Consider the following 12,047-nt stretch of genomic DNA (forward strand, 5'->3'; position numbering starts at 1 on the left):
CCCTCCCACCGCCCGCCCGCTTTTGCCTCCCTCCTGCCGTCCCAGCTACCCCCGATGTTGCGGTCCCGCCCCGTTCCGGCGTCCCCGCGGTTATGGGCCCCGCCGCCGCTGTCCCCGCGGTTACGCCTTCCCCCGCCGACACCGTGGTTCCCGGCTCCGCCACCCCGCCCACCCTCGGCATCGCGGTTCCCGCAGCTCAGCTCCCCTACACCCCCTCCGTGCCGCCCGCGCCGCCTTGCTGCCCCACAGGCTCCGCTTTCCCGGCACCCGTGGGGCCGCCGGCCCCGCCGCCGCCGCCGCCGTCCAGCGACACCGATCCGAGCGGTGCGGCCGGGCCGATCCGAAACTCCCGCTGCCGTACACCACTCCCCCATGCTGCCCTGCGGCACTGACGCCATTCACGCATGCGCAATCACGGCTTTTATCGCCGAGGCTCCTGCCGCCGTCCCCGCGCTCCCCGCGTCTCCCCCCCCCGTGCCAGCCTGTCAAACCGCGGAGGGGGAGAGAAATGCCCACTTCTAAAACACCAGAACAAGTCCAAAAATACCAGCGTCACGCAGTTTCATATCACCGAGTTGAAAATTTCCAAAGGAATCCAATTGCAAAATACCAGAATACGGGGTTCCAAAATTCCAAAATGATTCCGTTTCAAAATAGTAAACTAGTGAGTTCCAAAATATGAAAAGCACCCAATTTCAAAATATCAAATTACAAAATACCAGTTCTCAGATGTCTTACACCGGCAGGATTCCCAAACCCAAATGAACGCAATTATTGTCAAAACGGGATCTGCGCTACCAAAACGACTATTTTCTTCCCTGAAAAGCTTTCCCTGGTGATCATCAATACACGTAGTTATTTTGATCATTTAGCCGGGCGTAATAGAACTTTTACTTTAAAACCCAACATTTGTAGCGGTCCTCAGCTCGCGTCCGTGACCCGCAGCATCCGGGCGTGACCGCCGGAGCCGGGATCGAAGCGCAGAGCGAGCCCGGTCCCCGCGGCTGCGCGGGGAAAGACCGAGCAGCGAGCAAAGGGAGCATTTATAAACTATATCGATATTTCACTGAAATTCAGGGCAGAGCAGCAATGGGGGCGCTCAGGTTCGGCCAGGATTAGCCCTAAACGAGCCGGGCAAACCCGCGACCGCTCAAGGGAAGCGGAAGTCAGTAACCGGTAATTGCCTAGGACCCCGTGAGGAATTTCCTCCGTAATCACAAACCCAGCACGCAGGGGATTTATGCAGCAGAATCCCAATTTTGGCCACGGCACCCGGAGGAGGAGACCGGTTCTCTATCGCGGAAATGAAAGCCCAGCACCCCGGCATTTCGGGGACGGACAGCGGGACACGTAAGGGAGGGAACGATCGGCAGGATGTTTCTGCGCCTCACCCCCAACCCCCCCCCCCACTCCAAGGTGCTGCAGCCTCAGGTGTGACTGGTGAGGACAAGAAGGCAGCAGCTCCTTGCAGAGGCAGTTTTGAGAGGGTTACCCGGGCAAGGCTTGCGCAGGGAGCCGCCGGAGGGGCCAGCGGGGGCATCCCGGGAGTTCCTCCGGGAACGAGGGCCATGGCACCCAGCAGGGACCGGGGGATCAGGCGGTTTCACCCGGGCGGGGAGTGTCACTTTAAGATAAAGCTGAGAGAAAAGCCCGTCCTGCCGAGCAGGGTCACCCAAGCAGGCAGGGCAGCATGCACATTCCCGGGGGGGGGGGGGGGGGGGCGCGGGGGGCGGCAGTTTTCAGCTTTCCTCTTCTACCTCGCTACTCCATCTCCACAGCCCCAAAGAAGGGATGAGTTATCAGGAAAAAAGGCGTTTAAGCTGAGGGAAAAAGCTTTCTTTTCCCCAATTGCCTGTGTTTGAATTGAAGAGAAATCCACTTCCCCTGCAATTTTGATAGTCTCAATTGGAGGTAACTCTGCCTTTTCTGTGCTGTTAGAGATATTAATTGATAGAGAATGCCCATTTTTTATTTTTTTCCACTTTAAGTGGAAAGGGAAAGCAGGGATGATGCTTTTTTATGGATCTGAATTAACCAAAAAATGCCCCCTTTTCAATCACCAGAGAGATTTAAAGTGAGGAAAACCACTCTTTTTCCCAATATTTGATGGGTTTAAATTAAAGAGGAGAAGCCATTTATTTACCACTGTATCCATTTAAGTGGAGGTAGCTGCCCCATTTGCTCATTTTTAGCGTTGCCTTTTCCAGCATGTCCTGGGGTGACTTTATGATACTGGTATCCCCAATCGTCTGGTTTATGTTAAATATTAAGTTCTGCACCTTTAAGACTGGCTCTGAAAGCGAGAGCGGGGGGGAAGAAGAAGCACGCCGTTTGCATTAAGGAACAAACATCACTCCCACACATCCCGCTCCTGGACTGTGGTGTCTGCAGCACGGACAGACAGCGGGACAGAGCTTCTCTCTGGCTTTTAGTTGGTTTTAGCTAGCTGAGGCAGAGGAGTTCCCTGGACCTTTGTTTTTTTTTCCTTTTTTTGTTTCCTTGGATCTGTGCAAACCTGCTCTGGACCGAACACCCGGCCAAACCCCGGGAGCTCACGCCTTTGGCCCACCGGGGCCCGGGCCTCGGCACTTTTCAGCGCCGGAAGGACCGATAAGAACCCGAGCGAGGCGAGCTACACCACATGAAAAGGACTTTTCTTCCTAGACTTGCCATCCCATCGAACAGTGAGAGGTTTTATTATTTCATATTATTCAATTTCTGTTAAATAAACAGCTTTTTCCACTTCTTTCCAAGGAATTTTTTTTTTCCTTTCCTGGACCAGTTGGTAGGGAGGGGTCATTTCCCTGGGGAAACCCCCATTTGGAGTTTTCCTCCCTAATTTGCCCTAAACTAGGACACAGCATTTCAAGGGTTTAAAGCTGCATTTCAGGGTACCTCTACCCACGCCCCGGCACCAAATATTTCCAACAGGAGCGAGTCCAGCAGGTATGTAACGGTAATGCCAACTGGGAGTCTATTCTTTTTCTTATTTTCATTTATAATGTAGAGCGCCCTAATTAGAGGTCCCTATGAGACACCATTCATATCTATACTATTCTTCTCCACCCTAATTAATCACAGGGGGAGTGCTACTTAGTAATCACTAATAAATAATTATGTAAGTCCATAAATTATCCCACTTAGCCGGCAACACTGCTGAAACACAAAGTTTTGCTTCTTACCTTTTTTTTTTCCTTTGCTCCATTGCTCTGAGTAATTGCAGTAAAAAAAGAAAACACTGTCTTTTCCCAAAAAGTTTTCTTCTACGCAGAGCTCCTTACCTTAATTTTAACTCAGAGGAGCCAAACAGCTACGGTCCCTCTGAGGGCTTTTATACCCGGTGGGATTTGCCGCCTCCCCTTTCCCAGGCATCGTGGGAAAAAGAGGCGGGCTCAATTAGGGGTATATTAACCCCAGGCTGTGCTAAGGGGCATTATTCCCTCCAAGGGAATCAGCTGGGGTAAAGAGCTTGTCTCTCATTTCAGTGAAGAGGCTCTTTCAATTTACTCCAGCCTGCTTTTAGCAGGTATCTTTTGGGCATTTGAAGCAGCAGAGGCTTTGAAAACACCTTGAAGAAAACATTATGGAACACAGGGAGTATTTAAGTTCATGATTTTGGGTTGAGAGTTCAGGGGTGATAAGATGCTTTTATAATGATTCTTCTGTTTGGGTTTTTTTTAGGAGGATTGCAGTTTCCTGAAGTTCTAGGTCACGTCAAGTGTGATACTTCAGATTCTCTCAGCAGATTCATCGTGACACAAAAGGGAACCGCTGCGGCAGCTTTCCTTAGCAGCAGATCGGTCTCTCCGATGGATTCGCTTCGGAGAGATAAGTCGAGGGCTGTGGTCACAGAGGGGATCGAAGCAGGGTAGTGGGTTAGGATTCACACCGGTTAGGGTTTTGAGTCAGCTATGGGGAGGGGGAGGTTTGAGAACTGGCCTTTGGGGCCACTGTGAGGGAAAGGAACACTTTGGCTAACAATGCTGAGGCGGGCAGGGCAGAGCAGTCCCAAGGTGTGTTGTCACTTGTCTGTTGTGCTTTCTGTGTCTTCTGTTCATCTCGTGTAACATGTCTCTTGCCTTAGTCCTCCCAGGAGCTTATGAGAAACCCCAGGTCCTTCCGGTCATCTCCCATCTTTGCGTTCCTCGGCCCGGGGCCGATGCCGGCGAAGTTTCGATTCGGGAGGTCAGACAGGCGTCAGAATCGCATCTCTGTTCAGCAGCATCCGATCGGATGTCTTTTTAGGTCTTGTTCTCAGCTGTGTTGACAGCTGTATGCAGTAATCTTTCTTTACAGTGGATAAGGACTTGTGCCGATTCAAAGGCAGGCAGAGGCTTCCAGCCACAGGATTCTCAGGCATCCGTCTCCGCGGTTCTCGGAATAAGTCGTTCCGTTAGCATCTTTTTCCTCCGGGGTCATCCGAGCCCGGCGGGCTCGCCTTCGGTCCCTCCTCGGTCATCTCGTTCAGCATTTTCTCGGTCCTCGTGAGGACTTTGTCGTCTCAGAGTTTTCTCTCCCTGTCGTGTCCCCTCGTCTCACGTGTCACGGGTGTCTGGGGGTATTCGGTCCGGAACTGCTCTGCCCTGCCGCCCGGCCCCGTTGCAGGTGTTTAAGGACAAGTCCCGGGCACTTGTAATTGGAGACTTTTAATACGGGCTGTAGTTGGAGTCTAGGTAGTATTCTTATGTTGGCAGAAGGTGTCTGGAGCTGTGAAGTTACCCTGCAGCACTTCGACCTTTTTCCTAACTTTCTTTCAGATGCGGATGGATCGACCTCCTGGCAGAGCGCCTCGTCCCAGATGAGGGGATCCCCCTGAGAAGGTCGGTCACGGTTCTTCTTTTGCAGTGGGGCTGGAGTCGGTCACTGTGTTACAGCTCTGCTCTTTGTATTTTTTTTCAGGAAGTAAAGCCGGATAGCAGCAGTGAAGGTGAAGCATTGTGAAGGTGAGCCTCGGTTGGTGGAGAGAAGCAGTTGTTCTTGCTGGGGTCTCAGTTTCTGCTATAACTTTAATCCCTTGTTTTTTTATGTTAGGTGGTCTACTTGCAAGATATCCCAGCCCAGGATGCCAGAGGACAGGTGGGTGCAAGCTCTAAGTGTGTTTTGGTGTTTAAGTCCCTGGTTTGCTGATAATGTTTAGTTCTCTCAGATAGAATGAAAGAACCATATCATGAATCCCACCTTGTGGATCCTGACACGAATCGGTGTCACGGACAGGATTCTGAGAGACAGAAGGGGTTGCAGATTTGTCGTGCACTCAGTATCGGGGGAAAGACGTTTCGCCTCAGCCCCCCTAGCCTGCCATGCCGGTGAGCAGTGTCTAGAAAGCAAGGGAGGCGATTCGAATTTCTCAAAAACTGCACACGCTTCGGTGCAAAGCACCCCACACTCATTTGAGGGCTCTGTCTTCAGAATTTTACAAGGGATATTTGAATGCAAGAGTTTGGACTGACTGATTTTTCTGTTTAAAGTACTTGTTTGCTGATAATGTTTAGTTCTCTAAGATAGAATGAAGGAACCACATGACAAATCCCACCTCGTGGATCCTGACACGAATCGGTGTCACGGACAGGATTCTGAGAGACAGAAGGGGTTGCAGATTTGTTGTGCGCTCAGTGTCGGGCAAAGACGTTTCGCCTCAGCCGCCCCTAGCCTGCCACGCCGGTGAGCAGTGTCTAGAAAGCAAGGGAGGCAATTCGAATTTTTTAAAAACTGCACATGCCTAGATGCAAAGCACCCCACACTCGTTTGAGGGCTCTGTCTTCAGAATTTTACAAGGGATATTTGAGTACAAGAGTTTGGACTGACTGATTTTTCTGTTTAAAGTACTTGTTTGCTGATAATGTTCAGTTTTCTAAGATAGAATGAAGGAACCACATGACAAATCCCACCTTGTGGATCCTGACACGAATCGGTGTCACGGACAGGATTCTGAGAGACAGAAGGGGTTGCAGATTTGTTGTGCACTCAGTGTCGGGCAAAGACGTTTCGCCTCAGCCGCCCCTAGCCTGCCACGCTGGTGAGCAGTGTCTAGAAAGCAAGGGAGGCGATTCGAATTTTTTAAGAACTGCACACGCCTAGATGCAAAGCACCCCACACTCATTTGAGGGCTCTGTCTTCAGAATTTTACAAGGGATATTTGAGTACAAGAGTTTGGACTGACTGATTTTTCTGTTTAAAGTACTTGTTTGCTGATAATGTTCAGTTCTCTAAGATAGAATGAAAGAACCACATCACAAATCCCACCTCGTGGATCCCGACACGAATCGGTGTCACAGACAGGATTCTGAGAGACAGAAGGGGTTGCAGATTTGTCGTGCACTCGGTATCGGGGGAAAGACGTTTCGCCTCAGCCGCCCCTAGCCTGCCATGCCGGTGAGCAGTGTCTAGAAAGCAAGGGAGGTGATTCGAATTTTTTAAAAACTGCACATGCCTAGATGCAAAGCACCCCACACTCATTTGAGGGCTCTGTCTTCAGAACTTTACAGGGGATCTTTGAGTACGAGAGGTGGGACTGAGTGGTTTTTCTTCTGTTTAAATCCCTGGTTGGCTGACAAGCTTTCGTAGTCCAAGATGGAATAAAGGAACCGCATCAGGAATTCCACCTTGTGGATGGTGCCAGTCATATTTTGTGTTTTGTCCGAGGTTCCGTGCAGAGAGGCAGAGCCGAAGTTTGCGATCGGCCGCACCGAAGCCGGCACGGGGGACGTCTCGACGTACACATCCTATTGAGGATGGGTCTTGTCCTATTACGTTACAAAAGGTAAGCATCACAGGTGGAAGTTGGGATCAGGGGAAAAGCATTTATAATCAGTGGAGCCAATTTGAAGTTAAGGTACAGGACAGGGCTGTAGTGGGGTGGGCCCCTCTGAAGCCAAGGGAGAGGGTTTCTTTTCGAGCTCCCCAGAGCTTTTGCCGGGCAGGGCAGTTCCAATCCATCCTCTCATGCTCTCGCGTTTCATGTCGTCGGCCGTCTCAGCCTCTCGACGTCGTCGTGGATTTTTTCGTCCGAGGAACCGGCCTTCGCGTCCCTGCGGCTATCGCCACGTTCACCCGGCAGACATCGCCTGCGCTTGCCTCTGTAAAAAGTGCCTTGTGCTGTGCTTGCCTCTGTAAAAAGTGCCTTGTGCTGTGCTTGCCTCTGTAAAAAGTGCCTTGTGCTGTGCTTGCCTCTGTAAAAAGTGCCTTGTGCTGTGCTTGCCTCTGTAAAAAGTGCCTTGTGCTGTGCTTGCCTCTGTAAAAAGTGCCTTGTGCTGTGCTTGCCTCTGTAAAAAGTGCCTTGTGCTGTGCTTGCCTCTGTAAAAAGTGCCTTGTGCTGTGCTTGCCTCTGTAAAAAGTGCCTTGTGCTGTGCTTGCCTCTGTAAAAAGTGCCTTGTGCTGTGCTTGCCTCTGTAAAAAGTGCCTTGTGCTGTGCTTGCCTCTGTAAAAAGTGCCTTGTGCTGTGCTTGCCTCTGTAAAAAGTGCCTTGTGCTGTGCTTGCCTCTGTAAAAAGTGCCTTGTGCTGTGCTTGCCTCTGTAAAAAGTGCCTTGTGCTGTGCTTGCCTCTGTAAAAAGTGCCTTGTGCTGTGCTTGCCTCTGTAAAAAGTGCCTTGTGCTGTGCTTGCCTCTGTAAAGTGCCTGGGCTTGGAGCTGCCCTGCCCTGGCACATAGTTAGAGTTAGGTAGAACAGGTATAAAAGGTTATAGGTCCTGTTTTCTATGAGGTTTTTGTGTACAAAATGTGTGGGCCTAGAGGGGGGCTGAGTCCTAGCTACCATACAATCCCTCACTGACCACCTTGTGTTGTCTTGCAGGTCTCTGATACCTATTTTCTGAGGATCTACCATTTGATGCTGAGAAGCAGCAGCGAGAAGATATCTCGGGGCATTTTGTTTAGCACAGTGTTTTAAATAAGGGTTGCGGTCACTGTGTGAGTTAGTCTCCTGCTGTGTGTCAGAGCATGTCTGTCTGTGAGAGTCGGTGGGTCTGGGTGTGCTTGTGTGTGTGTGCGTGTTGAGCGGTTCTAACCTTGTGTGTATTGCTTTTGCTTTTCAGGACTTTGAATTCACATTTAAATTTAGAATAAAAAATCCCCAGCTGGGGGGGTTTTTTTTTTTCCCCTCCCAGCTGGGGTTTTTTTTCCTCGGTCCCGGCCGGTCTGCGAGGCGACAGTCATCGCCTAAGTTTGGGCACGGACCGGCCCCGGACCGGGGTTTTCGTCAGGCAGGCTGATTTTTGAGGCCCCCGGGAACCGAGTTCCCGTGGGGTAGGAGGGGCGGGTGCGTGTTCTGCGGTTCTAACCTTGTGTGTATTGCTTTTGCTTTTCAGGACTTTGAATTCACATTTAAATTTAGAATAAAAAATCCCCAGCTGGGGGGGTTTTTTTTTTTTCCCTCCCAGCTGGGGTTTTTTTTCCTCGGTCCCGGCCGGTCTGCGAGGCGACAGTCATCGCCTAAGTTTGGGCACGGACCGGCCCCGGACCGGGGTTTTCGTCAGGCAGGCTGATTTTTGAGGCCCCCGGGAACCGAGTTCCCGTGGGGTAGGAGGGGCGGGTGCGTGTTCTGCGGTTCTAACCTTGTGTGTATTGCTTTTGCTTTTCAGGACTTTGAATTCACATTTAAATTTAGAATAAAAAATCCCCAGCTGGGGGGGTTTTTTTTTTTTCCCTCCCAGCTGGGGTTTTTTTTCCTCGGTCCCGGCCGGTCTGCGAGGCGACAGTCATCGCCTAAGTTTGGGCACGGACCGGCCCCGGACCGGGGTTTTTGTCAGGCAGGCCGATTTTGAGGCTCCCGGGAACCACGTTCCTGAGGACCGCTGATGGCAGGGTTATAACGGGGCGGTTGAGAGGGGAGTGAAGGTGAGCATGTGTGCAAGCTGAAGCCGGCTTCTGTGACGAATGAGTATTGTGTTTTGTGTGTGCTCGTTGTGGTTTGGGAGAGCGGTAATAATGAAACAGCGTGCATTGTCCTTTTCAGAAATGGTTATTTTATGTTAATATGTATTTGGCTTGTATTGTTCTGTATTTGCTGCCATGTTTCTCTGTATTATTCTGTGTGTGAATTAGGAGTTTTTCAACATGTACATGGATTGTATTGTATTGTACTGCATTTTGTATCCAGTTTCTATGTGTTTTGCTGTACTATAAATAAATTCATTCAATAAAGGTGCCTAACCCCTAATAAAGATGATCCCAACCGCCCCCTCCTCCCCGACCCCTGTGTTTGTGGTGTGCTGTAGTCATTATTTTCATTCTATTTCTTGCTTTTCTGTCTCTTTCTAACCTCCTTTCTGTCTGTCACTTTCTCTGAGTCACTGTTGCTACCTCTACTTTTCTGTTTCTTTGCTCTCTGAGTCTAACCCTTTATTTTCTTCCAACTCTGTTACTTTTCCCTCTAGCTCCGAGTTGGACAGACAGCAAGCAGCGTCGATTCCTTGCCACCGTAACTCTGAGTTACAGTGACCGGGCCTCGCCTCTGTTTCCTTCTCTCCACTCTGAGTTAGACAGAAAAGAAATAGAGTTGGTTTCTCTCCGCTCTTCCTCTGTTTCTTTTCCCTCTCGCTCCGAGTTAGACAGACAGCAAACGGAGACGATTCCTTTCCACTGTAACTCTGAGTTACAGTGAACAGGCCTCGCCTCTGTTTCCTTTCTCTCTACCTCTGAGTTAGACAGAAAAGAAGTAGAGCTGTTTCTTTTCACTCCAACTTTGTCTTCTTTCCCTCTAAGCTCCGAGTTAGACAGAAAGCAAATGGAGTCGATTTCTTTCCACTGTAACTCAGAGTTACAGTGAACAGGAATTGTCTCTGTTTTGTTTCTCTCTACCTCTGAGTTAGACAGGAAAGAAACGGAGTTGGTTTCTTGCCCCTGTCCCTCTCTTCTTCTTTTCACTCCAACTTTGTCTTCTTTCCCTCTAGCTCTGAGTTAGACAGAAAGCAAATGGAGTCGATTTCTTTCCACTGTAACTCAGAGTTACAGTGAACAGGAATTGTCTCTGTTTTGTTTCTCTCTACCTCTGAGTTAGACAGGAAAGAAACAGAGTTGGTTTCTTTCCCCTGTCCCTCTCTTCTTCTTCTCCCTTCAACTCTGTTTCTTTTCTCTCTTACTCAGAGGGAAAGGAAATAGAGTTTTTATTTTGTTCCATTCTCCCTCTCTTTGTTTTCCTTCTACCTCTGTTTCTATTTCCTTTCCCTGTTTCTTTGCACTGTCCCTCTCTTTCTTTTCACTCTAAGTCTCTTTCCCTTTTCTCTGTCACTCAGAGTTAGACTGTATTTCTTTTCTTCTCTATTTCCTTTCCCTCTAACTCTGAGTGACAGAGAACTTTTCTCTCACGTTTGAGTTCATCCTTTCTTTTCACTCAAACTTTAAGTTTGAGTGAAAAGAAATGATCAACTCAAACTCCTTTCTCCTCTAACTTTGTGTTTTGCTTTCTAGCTTTAAAGCTTAAAAAAAGCAGCAGTAGAACCTTTCATGCTCCCAGGGAGTAAATAAACAAAATAAATCTTGATTATAAATAGATACCATTTACTCCCCGGGAGCACGAAACCTTCTACTGCTGCACCAGACTTATAGTTTTTATTCTTTTTCTTTATAGTATATACCCTATACAGGGGGTCCCCACCCATACACACCCACACTATACCCACCCCCTAACCCACTCCTAAGCCAAACCCACAAACCACTTAACCCAGCCCCAAGCACCCACTCCCCAATCACCCACCCCGCCCGTGGACCACCCAGCCCCAAGCAGCCCCTCCCCAAGCACCCACCCCACCCCTGCACCCCCCCAAGCACCCACTCCCCCCGTCACGCCGCACCGCCCCCGGCCCCGCCCCGGAGCTGTCCGTCACGCCGCGCGGCCCCCGGCGCCACCCCGGAGCTGTCCGTCACGCCGCGCCGCCCCCGGCCCCGCCCCGGAGCTGTCCGTCACGCCGCGCGGCCCCCGGCCCCACCCCGGAGCTGTCCGTCACACCACGCCACCCCCGGCCCCGCCCCGCAGCTGTCCGTCACACCGCGCCGCCCCCGGCCCCGCCCCGCAGCTGTCCGTCACACCGCGCCGCCCCCGGCCCCGCCCCGCAGCTGTCCGTCACACCGCGCCGCCCCCGGCCCCGCCCCGGAGCTGTCCGTCACGCCGCGCCGCCCCCGGCCCCGCCCCGGAGCTGTCCGTCACGCCGCACCGCCCCCGGCCCCGCCCCGGAGCTGTCCGTCACGCCGCGCCGCCCCCGGCCCCGCCCCGGAGCTGTCCGTCACGCCGCACCGCCCCCGGCCCCGCCCCGGAGCTGTCCGTCACGCCGCGCCGCCCGCGAGCACCGCCTCCGATGACGTCACGCAGCCGCCATGTTGAAAAACGGCAAAAAAAAATTTTAATAAAATACGGACAAAACCACGAAAAAACGGCACAGTAACGCAAGCACGACACCCCCCCGCCCAACCCGCCGACCCCCCCGGCGCCAAAAAACCCGACGCAAACGACGGGAATCGATCGAAACGCCGCCGACCGTACCAGCGCCGCGCCGCGGCGGGACGGCCGCGCAGCGACCCGAAACGACCCCCCCGGCGCGCGCCAGCGCGCCGGGGAGTCGTTTCGGGTCGCTGCACGGCCGTCCCGCGGCCGCGCAGCGCCGGCAAAACCCCGCGGCATGGGCGCCGCCATCTTGGCCGGAAGTACGTCACGGCAGCCATGGCAACCGCCGGAAACCACATCTCCGCATGCGCGCCGCCATTTTGTCGCCAAAAACAAGCACCATAGCAACCCGAAACGCGGCGCCGCAAACCGCGAAAAGAACGGCGCGAAATGCCGCGTGTCAGCGCGGCATTTCGCGCCGTTCTTTCCGCGGTTGGCGTCGCCGCGTTTCGGCGCGGCGCCAAAAAAAGGCACGACGCCACCGATATAAACAAAGACATGCCCGCAGCCATTTTGAACCGGAAATCCGTACAGGCGGCCATTTTAAACCGGAAGTTCCATGGCGGCAGCCATTTTGAACCGGAAATCCGTACAGGCAGCCATTTTAAACCGGAAGTTCCATGGCGGCAGCCATTTTGAGCCGGAAATCCGTACAGGCAGCCATTTTAAACCG

At 52.0% G+C, this 12,047-nt stretch overlaps 1 long non-coding RNA gene across 1 annotated transcript; it reads left to right on the forward strand.

Annotated features, from left to right (window-relative positions):
• The first annotated feature begins 1,749 nt into the window (after nt 1-1,749).
• LOC131587474 (uncharacterized) lies at nt 1,750-9,033 on the forward strand. Its single transcript, XR_009279360.1, has 6 exons — nt 1,750-2,691; nt 3,682-4,820; nt 4,900-4,943; nt 5,032-5,076; nt 6,643-6,760; nt 7,790-9,033. It is a non-coding gene; the product is annotated as an uncharacterized LOC131587474 (long non-coding RNA).
• The last annotated feature ends 3,014 nt before the right edge of the window (nt 9,034-12,047 follow it).

Source organism: Poecile atricapillus, chromosome 22 (assembly GCF_030490865.1).
Source record: "Poecile atricapillus isolate bPoeAtr1 chromosome 22, bPoeAtr1.hap1, whole genome shotgun sequence".
NCBI classification, from domain to species: domain Eukaryota; kingdom Metazoa; phylum Chordata; class Aves; order Passeriformes; family Paridae; genus Poecile; species Poecile atricapillus.